At 41.6% G+C, this 9,235-nt stretch overlaps 1 non-coding gene across 1 annotated transcript; it reads right to left on the reverse strand.

The window, feature by feature from the left end:
* Positions 1-4,321: 4,321 nt before the first annotated feature.
* Positions 4,322-4,428, reverse strand: LOC114200994 (U6 spliceosomal RNA). The gene has a single exon (XR_003607565.1). It is a non-coding gene; the product is annotated as a U6 spliceosomal RNA (small nuclear RNA).
* Positions 4,429-9,235: the final 4,807 nt, after the last annotated feature.

Genomic DNA, 9,235 nt, shown 5'->3' on the forward strand with positions numbered 1-9,235 from the left:
TTTTAGAGTCCGTGAAGCTCAACATGCTCTCAGAAGCTAAACATATCCTTTCGGATGCTCCCAAAGGCTACAGATCCAAATGCACAAAATTTTCCAGTGAGTCACAAAATGTGTCCACTGGTAGAGGAAACGAATAAAAATTACCGTATAGTAATAAAAATGCATGCGCTCTGAAGAATTAGAGCCAGTTTTAGGAACTGAACTGTGTATGTTCAGAGACAAGAGGGAAAATACTCCAGATAGGGACATGACAAGAAAGATGGAGGAGGATGTGCTCCCCTGAAGCAAGAGTACAGATATGGGTCTGTATAACCTGTGATGTCCAATTTGATGAGCTTTTATCCATTCACATCTTTTTTTTTTTTTTTTAGATTTTATTTCTTTATTTGACACAGAGAGAACACAAGCAGGGGGGAGTGGGGGAGGGAGAAGCAGGCTTCCCGCAGAGCAGGGAGCCCGATGCGGGGCTCCACCCCAGGACCCTGGGACCATGACCTGAGCCGAAGGCAGTCGCTTAACGACTGAGCCGCCCAGGCGCCCCCCATTCACCTCTTATTCATTGTCCTTATATTCCCTTCCTTTAAGATCTGACCTTGATCTCAAAAATAGAAAAATGGAAGAAATACTATTTTGATACAGGACAATGTCTGCAGTGTTCACAGGTGGAGCATGCATGCAAAGGGTGCTCTGAATCCCAAAATGTAGGAGTAGCTTAAATCCATGATCTCATCTCATGACTGAAAAGCGGTTATCATTTCCTGTGATTACAGGGAGTATTCTGCATGAAGAATTGATATCTCAGAAAAACAGTTGTAAAATGCAAATTATAGAAAGCTATTAATTTTTGTAACTGTGTAAGGTGATGGATATTAACTAGAGTTATCGTAGTCGTTTCACAGTGTATACAAATATGGAATCATTATGCTGTACACCTGAAACTAATATAATGTTATATGTCAATTATACCTCAACTTTTAAAAAGATTTTATTTATTTATTTGTCAGAGAGAGAGAGAAAGAATACAAGCAGAGGGAATGGCAGGCAGAGGGGAGAAGCAGGCTCCCCACTGAGCAAGGAACCCGATGCAGGACTTGATCCCAGGACCCTGGGATAGTGACCTGAGCCGAAGGCAGACGCTTACCCAACTGAGCCACCCAGGTGTCCCCAATTACACCTCAATTTAAAAAGTTTTAAAGACGGTTATTAATTATGACTATGTAGTGATACAGAGATGGTGGCAGAAATGTCTCTGGAGAAGTACCTTGGATGGTGAAAGAAGTGAAGATCTTGGAGAAATTCCAGTAGTGATGATGTTGGTGCACAATGGGTAATTTGGGGATTCTTGAATTGGAAAGTTTTTAGAGCTGATCATTCTGTTTTTCCATTAAAAGATTCCATGTTCCTGAGTAATAGAGTACCATTCAATGGAGACAATTTCTTCACGAAAACTTTGAGCCTGTGAAGAACATTAACACATCTAACTGAAAGACTTAAAAAAGACCAGCAAATCCTAGTTAAGGTTAAGCATTAAGCATAAGACTCTCCCTGAGAAGAAATAGCTCTTTCATGTAGGAATAGCATTGTCCTTGAGTTTATTAAAGGTAAGAAATTTTAGACATGTTGTTCATAGCATCCATGTCACCTAATATATCGCTTTAAAATGCTATTCAGGGGCACCTGGGTGGCTCAGTCAGTTAAGCATCTCTTAATTTTGGCTCAGGTCATGATCTCAGGGCCCTTGGATAGAGCCCTGTGTGGGGGCTCCGTGCTCAGCACTAAGTTGACTTGTCCCTCTCCCCCTGCTCCTCCCCGCTTCAAATAAATAAATAAATAAATAAATAAATAAATAAATAAATAAATAACATGTTAGATAATTCCATAACATGTTTTATGTTTAAATATATTTGACTATTTTACACTGCATTTTCAAAATTAAAAAATAAAAAGTAATTTTCAAACTGTTAACCTTAAAAGTAACAACTGCCAGTTATTTTTCCAGCAAAAGATGGTTTTATTTGGGACTAAAAGAGAGAATTGCAATCCAGGACAAATAAGCTGCAACAAAGCCATAGGCAAGTCCGGAGAACAAAGAATATATATACTTTTTTTTTTTTTTTTAAGAAGAAAAGAGGTAAGTTGGGAAGGCTGTTATAAATTAAAAGTCCTTTGGAATAAACTGGAAGTTTGAAGTAGAGTAGATTCTAATCCTCTGAGCTGTTGTGGGATGGGGTAGGGATAAGGAAACCTTTCATTCTCAGGCTTGTAGCATAAAATAGTATCCACTGCAGGGCGCCTGGGTGGCTCAGATGGTTAAGTGTCTGCCTTCAGCTCAGGTCATGATCCCAGAGTCCTGGGATCGAGTCCCGCATCGGGCTCCCTGCTCCTTGGGAGCCTGCTTCTCCCTCTGGCTGTCTCTCATGAATAAATAAATAAAATCTTAAAAAAAAAAATAGTATCCACTGCAAGGTCAAGTCGGGGTAGAGTCAAATCTTTCTTCCTGTTCGGTCTGCAACTGACTACAAGTGGTAGGGTGTGAGCGCTCCCCCTGCTGAAACTTCACCATTACATTTCAGTGAAGTTTCCTGTTACTAATTTTCACACAATTTAATTTTTTTTAAATCAGTCATCATTAAAGGAAGGACTTTGTATGAAGTGATAGACTTTTCTTACCTGGAAAGTAATATGCTATTGAAATTAGTGGTAATAAATAGCAAATGATATAATAAATTTGAGAGGTAAAGAGGATAAGTGCATTCAATTCTTCAAAGTGCCAATAGCTGACAATAAGTTCTGAAAATGAATTTCATTTTATGGAGGATAATTTACAAAAGCTGCCTACTCAATACTGTGTTGCATTACTTTTTAAACTAAATTTTTTTAAAGATTTTATTTATTTATTTGACAGAGACACAGCGAGAGAGGGAACACAAGCTGAGGGAGTGGGAGAGGGAGAAGCAGGCCTCCCACTGAGCAGGGAACCCGATGCGGGGCTCGATCCCAGGACTCTGGGATCATGACCTGAGCCGAAGGCAGATGCTTAACGACTGAGCCACCCACTAATTTGTTATTTATTTGACAGAGAGACAGACAGAGAGAGAGAACACGCAGGGGGAGCAGCAGGGAGCCTGATGCCGGGATTAATCCCACAACCCTGGGATCATGACCCGAGCCAAAGGCAGACACCCAACAGACTGAGCCATGCAGGCACCCCTGTATTGCATTACTTTTAAGCACTAATTAAAACAAAAAACCTTTCCATTAAAACTAATATCAAAAGCACTAAGGTGTAAACTAACAAAATAAACTTATTTCAGTTGAATACTTAGCACTTTCATCATAAGCAATGTCATGATTGCAATATGCTGTATGATCAGGGGAAAGTGGTAAGAAAAGAAGCAGGAAAAAGGGCAATGGTTCTGGCAAGTATGGAAGGTGCCTAAACAAACAAAACTATCAGGATTTTTTGAAGGAAAGATGATGGATTTGTGGGGGTTTAATCAAGTCAAATAAATACACCAGAGTCAGAATATCATGTCAATAACAAAATAAAAAAAACTAAAATAACTCATTTCTCAACATAAAGTTGATGCTAGATTATAGCCAAGTAAAGAAAAGAGGACTAAAATAAATTAAATATATTGGTAAATTTCTTAATTTTGTTTCCTAAATAAAGTCTATCTAGATGAAAATCTTGGAGGGAATACTCAAATAAAAATAAAAATCAAGCCAGTAGAATTTTGCAATAAACAAGGAATATAAAAGTCACAAAATATCAATTTCATTGTTATCTAAAACAGAAAAAGTAAATTTCGGGGCAGCTGGGTGGCTCAGTCAGTTAAGTGTCGGCCTTCGGCTCAGGTCGTGATCCCAGGGTCCTGGGATGGAGCCCCAAGTTGGGCTTCTTGCACAGTGGGGAGCTTGCTTCTCCTTCTGCCTGCCACTCCCCCTGCTTGTGCTTGTGCTCTCTCTGTCAAATAAATAAATAAAATCTTAAAAAAAAAAAAAAAAAGAAAATTTCAAACACTGACTGAAGAATCCAACCTGGACATATCAATTAGTAATTTGGTGTCATTAGTTCTGTTGCAATACAAAATGACTATGAATTGTGCTAAACAGCTTGATTTTAGTGAGGGCGTAGAAAAAATCGTCATAATTATAATCAATCATGTTTAGGAGTTTGAGAAATATTTTCTTAAAGATTTTATTTTTTTCAAAAATTAAGAATTTTATTTCATGCAGCTAAGACAAACATAAAACAAAAGTGGTGCCTACACAAAACCAAACAGAGAGACAATTCATCTATATAATTCTAGAAATTATAAAAAATATGGAATACTTCATGAATTTGTGTGTCATCCTTGTGCAGGGACCATCTTAATCTAACCTGTATCATTCCAATTTTAGTATAGGTGCTGCCGAAGGGAGCACTAACGATTTTATTTTATTTTTAAAGATTTTATTTATTTGAGAGAAAGCACATGCGTGAGAGAGAGCATGAGCAGGGGTAGGGGCAAAGGGAGAAGGAAAAGCAGACTGCCCACTGAGCAGGAAGCTCAACATGGGGCAGGATCCCAGGACTCTGGGATCATGACCTAAGCTGAAAGGCAGATGCTTAACTGACTGAGCCACCCAGGTGCCCCTAAAGATTTTTTTTTAAAGTAATCTCTACACACAACATGGGGCTCAAACTTACAACCCTGAGATCAAGAGTCACATGCTGGGGCGCCTGGGTGGCTCAGTCGTTAAGCGTCTGCCTCCGGCTCAGGTCATGATCCCAGGGTCCTGGGATCGAGCCCCGCATCCGGCTCCCTGCTCAGTGGGAAGCCTGCTTCTCCCTCTCCCACTCCCCCTGCTTGTGTTCCCTCTCTCGCTGTGTCTCTCTCTGTCAAAAAATAAATAAAATCTTAAAAAAAAAAAAAAGGGTCACATGCTCTGCCGACCAAGCCAGGCAGGCAGCCCTCGAGAAAATATCTTTAAAAATCATATGGGGGGCACCTGGGTGGCTCATTCTTTGAGTGTCTGACTCTTGGTTTTGGCTGGGGTTGTGATCTCCGGGTCACGGGATTGGGCCTCCCTGTTGGGCTCTGCTTCTGCGCTCAGCTCAGCGTTGGCTTGAGATTCTCTCTCTCCTTCTCCCTCTGCTCCTCCCCCCATGCTCGCTCGCTCACGCACTCTCTCTCTCTCTCCCTAAAATAGGTAAGTATATAAAACCTTTTAAAAAATCATATGGCAAATGATCATATATAAAGATAATCTAAATAAGTCTGCAGTAATTTCTCTGAAAGAGCAGTAAAAAGCACTGTGATATTGATACAGGGGCATAGAATTTAGGTAAAAAATGTAACAGAATATATAGCTCATTTAAAGGGTCATGTGTATATTTTGATCCTCAATTATGGGGGAAGTGGCATGAGATAGCAATAGGAATGTAAGCTTTTAAATATATTCTGAAGCAATGAAGTATACAAATGGTAAAATATGGGGTGCGTGGGCAGCTCAGTTGGTTGAGTGCCTGCCTTCGGTTCAGGTCATGATCCTGGAGTCCTGGGATCAGGCCCTGCATCGGGGTCCCTGCTCAGCAGGGAGTCTGCTTCTCCCTCTGCCCTTCACCCTGCTGGTGCTCTCTCACCCCGCTTGTGCTCTCTGGCTCTTGCTCTCTCTCAAATAAATAGATAAAATCTTAAAAAAAATTTTTAATGGTAAAATACGAATTTAGACCTCTTCTTCAAAGTATACAGAAATATTAGTTGCAGGTGGAGAGAGCTTACTTGGAATGACAGGAACGACTGTTTTACAAGTTGATTGAAGAGAATGCATGTACAATGTACATAGAGGATTTCTCAAAACAGACACAAAAATATGACAGTAAGTATGTATTTAAATATAACCAACTACAAAAAATATAACCAATTACATTAAAAGGAAAGAGTCTATGATTACAGAATACCACAAAAACAGAAATGATGAGCCACACAGTTTAGAAGATATGTGAATCACTCATAATTGTTAAAAAGCAGCTATATAAATAATTAAATCATTTAATAAAGAAGTCCTACAAATTAGTGAGATAGAAATCATCTCACTCAAAAGTGAAAACCTTTTGTATAGATGACAAGAATTCCAAAAAGCCAACCATGCCAATAAGAAAAACAATTTTGAAAGTTTAATCTTAAACCAGAGTGACATCAATAAATGGCAGACTCGGAATCTACAGGCCCTTACTATCCTTAAAAACACTGAATAAACAAAACATGCTGATCAAAATAGCTTTACGAGTACTTACGCATCAGTTAGAGGTCTACAGAAGTCCAGGAAGGAAGGAAAACAGTGGGGCTTGATTGCCGTGTTCTGGCTTGTCTGAAAGCTGACCCAGGGTCCAGTTTCTGCATCGTCTGCCTCGGTGATGATGGGAATGGTGGCAATCGTTTGGAAATCAGGTTGGAGGCAGTAAGGACACTGGCAGATTACAAACCTTGGGATAGCTGCGGGAAGACAGCAGTCTGGTAGGTGGCTGGGGACAGTTTAGGCAGAGGAATACACCAGAAGAATTGGGTGTGAGACCATTAAGAAAATTGAGACATGTAGAATTGGGGAACACACACACACAGACACACACCAGGGGAGATGCATGATGCCCGGAAAAGATATGAGAAGGCCTCAAGCTTTCATGCTAGGTTGATTAGTGGAAGTCTTTCCCTGCATGGAGCCAGTCCCTAAAGACTCAGAGAGGTGGCTCTCCAGTTGGCTAAGTCAGAGTCTTATATAATGTAACAATTAAAAGAGCAACTATTCTATCTCCTCAACCTAATCATGGGAGGGCCATACATGACATTTCCATATTCGCAGAGCCACACTCAAGGGGAAGAAATGATACAGCTATGTACACCAGGGGCAAGAATCTTGGGGGCCATCTTAGAATTCCACCTACCACAGTGGTTTCTGCTAAGACACATCTGCCCATGAAGACTCATGTTCTTCCCTTCCTTGGTTTATTCAAGGTGATAAAAAGCAGTCCAGCCTCTCCATGCTGGTGTCTATATATGATATGTAGTGAGCTGCCCGCAAAACCAACACTGGAATATGTACCAGGCTGGGGGCCAATGACCAGAGAGCCTAGCCATAAACCTTGATGGATTCCAGAGGCACAGAGGTACACTGAACCCTGGATTCCCCACTTTCTGGGCCCTCACCTGATTTGGAACGCTGGGATATAATTGCTCTGAGAGTTACCAATGATGTAATGGATTTCCACCCTGCTTCCTCTAGTACCAGCTAGCTCCCAGTAAATTTTAAGTAGCTGGGATGGGGGGGAGGTGCCTGGGTGGCGTTTAAGCGTCTGCCTTCAGCTCAGGTCATGATCTCAGGGTTGCGGGATCGAGCCCCGCATCGGGCTCCCTGCTTGGTGGGAAGTCTGCTTCTCCCTCTAGCCCTTCCCTGCGTACGCATTCTCTCTCTCTGAAATAAATAAGGTCTTTTTTTTTTAATATTTTATTTATTTATTTGAGAGAAAGAATGAGCTAGAGCATGAGAGGGGGGAGGGTCAGAGGGAGAAGCAGACTCCCTGCTGAGCAGGGAGCCCGATGTGGGACTCGATCCTGGGACTCCAGGATCATGACCTGAGCCGAAGGCAGTCGCTTAACCAACTGAGCCACCCAGGCGCCCTGAAATAAATAAGGTCTTAAAAAAAATAAAAGCAATTGCTATAGACTGTTTGTGACTCCCCCATCCCCTGCGTTGAAGCCCTAATCCCCAAGGTGATGTCATTTGGAGGTGAGGCCTTGGGGAGATAATCAGGCCATGAGGGTGGAGCCCTCATGAATGGGATCAGTGCCCTTATAATCAGAAACGAGAGAGTTTGCTGCTTCTCTCCCTCTCTCCACCATGTGAGGAAATCAGGAATAGGGCTTGCCCGAGAACTCAACCATGCTAGCACCTTGATCTTGGACTTCTAGCCTCTAGGACAGTGAGAAATAAATATTTGTTGTTTAAGCCACCTCATCAACAGCATTTTTTTTAGGGCAGCCTGAGCCAACTAAGATAGCAGTCTTGCTTCCTAACTTAGGATTTTATCTCATAGGGGCTGGGTGTGTGTCTTGCCCAAGGATATGAGGTTGCACTGAAGGGCACTGAAGGCCCACCCAGGGTCTGGGGGCTGTGGATCGGTGCAGGACACCGGCCAGCACTGCCCTGCTGTCCCCTGGGCCACCCATCCCACACGTAACTCCTTCCTGGCTGCACCACCAAGGCAGGTGCAAACTGTTGGCTGAAAGATTCTTTGGACTGTCCCAATTTCTCATATATACCCCACTATTCCTTTGTCACGTTGTCTATTATAATTTTTGTTGTTGTTGTTATAATTTTTTTATTTTAGGAAGGATGGAAACTGGAAGGAAGAGTCAGGAAGCCTAGGTCTGGCTTCAGTTCACCCTCAAATTAGACAAAATCTTTTTTTCAACAGTTTGTTTGGGATCTCTTTCACATACCACAACATTTGCTCTTTTAAAGAGTACAATCCCGTGGTGTTTTGTTTTTTTCTTTCATTTTTTAGTATATTCACCACGTTGTATAACCATCACAACTACCTAGTTTTTAAACATTTTCCCTACCCCAAAAAGAAACCCCACACCCATCAGCAGTCCTTCCCTTTTCACTTCTCACCCAGTTCCTGGAAACACTTAACTACTTTCTGCCTCTATGGATTTGATTATTTTGGGCATTTTGGATAAATGAAATCAGAAAACGTGTGACCTTTGTGTCTAACTTATTTCATTTAGCATAATGTTTTCAAGGTTTCTCTATGTTGTAGATGTATCGGTATTTGTCTTTCTTATGGCTGAAGAATATTCCATTGTATAGATAGACCCCCATTTTATTTATCTTTTTGTCAGTTGATGGACAGCTGGGTTGTTTCCACCTTTTTGCTCTTATGAGTAATGCTGCTGTGGACATTTGTGTCCAGGTTTTTCTGTGTATGTGTGTTTTCAGGTTCCTCGGACCTAACCCGAAGAGTGGAATTGCTAGGCCATGTAGTGACTGTCTGTTTAACTTTCCGAGGAACCATCAGACCGTTTTCCAAAGCACTGACCCATTTGGATCCAGTCTTGACTCCTATATTTCCACAGCTCTCAGCAGCTCCCGGCTTATAGCATCCCACAACTGGCCATGCTTTACAGCTCCTTGCCTGCAGACCCTTTTTCCTCACCAGGTCCCAGCTCCTTAAAAACAGGGATGATTG

Source organism: Eumetopias jubatus, unplaced genomic scaffold, assembly GCF_037043125.1.
Source record: "Eumetopias jubatus isolate StellerSeaLion01/CBP00866 unplaced genomic scaffold, mEumJub1_p1.0 scaffold_10, whole genome shotgun sequence".
Taxonomy (NCBI): Eukaryota; Metazoa; Chordata; class Mammalia; order Carnivora; family Otariidae; genus Eumetopias; species Eumetopias jubatus.